This window comes from Cicer arietinum, chromosome 1 (assembly GCF_000331145.2).
Source record: "Cicer arietinum cultivar CDC Frontier isolate Library 1 chromosome 1, Cicar.CDCFrontier_v2.0, whole genome shotgun sequence".
NCBI classification, from domain to species: Eukaryota; Viridiplantae; Streptophyta; class Magnoliopsida; order Fabales; family Fabaceae; genus Cicer; species Cicer arietinum.
The window spans coordinates 32,971,394-32,973,859 of NC_021160.2; the positions used below are offsets into that span (position 1 = coordinate 32,971,394).

The window sequence follows — 2,466 nt, forward strand, 5'->3', positions numbered from 1 at the left end:
TCCGTGCAAGAAATAATCAAATATTTGTGGTTCAAACTTTAAGAATTAATTAAAGTTTAGTTATGTCAAATATATTGAAATTTTCAAATCACCTCATAAATGAAACAATATATGTTTTATACTTTATTCAATTTTTTTTTAATTATTCTCAAATCAAAAGAATATTTCCCACTTGCTATATGTTTCGAGTTTGGTATATTTATGAATATATTCTTAAGTAATATTGCTTTGCACTGTTTCCTCTTTTTTTCACTCTTTTGATTGTTGATAAGAATGACATAATTGTTAAAAATATTTTAAATGAAATGTTAAATCGAAAAAAAAGAAAGTTACATTAAAAGTTGGTATTCTATTTATTTTAAGGTATACATAATTATATTTTTGAAATTTTTAATGAATAAAATATTTTAAATGAAGGGTAAAATTAGAAGAAAAATGTTACCCCAAAAGTTAATATTCATTTTACATATAGTTATAGAAGTAAATTCATTTATTAGTTTGACAAAGAATCATAATATTATAAATGATAAAGTTTAAATTGAGGATAGAAAGCAAAGAAAATAATACACTAAAAGGTAGTCTTTATTTTATGTATAGTTTAAGAAGATATACACTTGTCACTATTGGTTGTATTTGTATTTGATGATCAAATATATAATAAATTAATTGTATAAAAACTAAAGTAAAAGCTTATAAACTTTCAAAAATATAAACCGGTTTGGTCAAACAAAAACTAACATTTTTATGAAAATTATATTATTACAAACGGATTTGGTAATAACTATTTCAAATTAAAATCACTGGAATGCCATTATTTAAACACAATTTCCCTAGTCATTTTAAATATCCTATTACAAATTGTTTCTTGTCAACCTTTCAAAACAGAATGGCAAAACAAATCTATCCTCTCCTTTTTACCTTTTTAATTATGTGTCTAGCTTTAGTCACGGTATCAGGTAACAAACTAGTTCAATATCTCAATAATGTTACATTTTCAAGAAAATATATGGATTGCAAAAAATTATAGTAGTGTTTCATATGCACTTTTTAATTTATGTTTTTTGATATATTTTTTATATGAAAATGTGTTTATTATGTTTGAAATGCAAAAAGATTCTCTAGAATGTAAGATTATATTACTAATGGATCTTTATTGTTTATAGTAGGTGCAGATGTGAAAATTCCACCAGGCTGCTTTCTTTATAATCATTGTGCAGATACAGATGAATTTTGTAACCATTTATGTCAAATAACATTGGGCAATCCTAAAGGTGGTTATTGCATAAAAAACATCAGCGTATGTTGTTGCAACAAGTAAAAGTCAGAGATTTTCGTGTTATAATTGTACTTTCTTTATATATTTGATAAAATATATCACCAAAGGGAGTCTTTAAGATTTTAATAAATTAATTCGAAAAGTCATATTATGTAGTAATTTTTATATATTCTGTAATAATAATAATAATATCAAAAATGATATTATAATGTTGATTGGTAATTAATTTTTCGTGTTAAATATATCTATTTATTTATGGTCTAACTATCGATAGAGTGACATGAAGATATTGAGAGTGTGAAAACATAGGTAAAATAGTACATTTTTATCGATAAAATAATATAAATATCAAAGTTCTTTTAAAAAAAAGATGATAAAATTTAACACTTGAGTTGTCCATCAGATGTTGGGGGTTAGTGATATAGCAATTTCATTCTCTAACCTCGGGGAATAGAGTTCAAATCCAACCGTAGACAATTGTAAATTGATCATTAGTAACAACATTATTAATAATAATAGTTTCATCCCATTCAATATTTTTTAAAATATTAACATTAAAGTTTTTTAACTCTACAAATATTCAACACAAGTTGCACAAATTTTTATATATTACTTATAAATTACTCTCTTCAAACGAGATCTATTGTGTTCAAATTCACTCAGAGACAATTATAAATTGATTACTAGACCCACTTTAATTTATTAAAGTTTATCACTAACAAATTATTTTAAAATAAAAATAAAGACTCTCTCCGTACAACAAATAATTAAATATTTGTGGTTCAAACTTTAAGAATTAATTAAAGTTTCATGATGTCAAATATATTGAAATTATCAAATCAACAATATATGTTTTATACTTTATTCAAATAATTTTTTTTAAATTATTCTCCAATCAAAAGAATATTTCCCACTTGTTATATGTTTTGAGTTTGGTATATTTATGAATATTTTCTTTCTTATTTCACTCACGATTCAATAATAACTCCAGCATCTCTAAACCAACGCACTAAAAAAAAAAATCTATTGTGACACTTAATTTTTAGTGATATATTTTTATTTGTCACTATAGTTATTTTTAGCTACAAAGAGAGAGTGTCACTTATTCTGATTTAATATAATAAATATATCATAACTTTAAAATAAAAAAAACTCAAATAAGAATATGTGTTGCTTGATTAATTTTCATC

At 23.0% G+C, this 2,466-nt stretch overlaps 1 long non-coding RNA gene across 1 annotated transcript; it reads left to right on the forward strand.

Annotated features, from left to right (window-relative positions):
• The first annotated feature begins 794 nt into the window (after positions 1-794).
• On the forward strand, positions 795-1,498 carry LOC105852870 (uncharacterized). Its single transcript, XR_003471325.2, has 2 exons — positions 795-956; positions 1,164-1,498. It is a non-coding gene; the product is annotated as an uncharacterized lncRNA (long non-coding RNA).
• Positions 1,499-2,466: the final 968 nt, after the last annotated feature.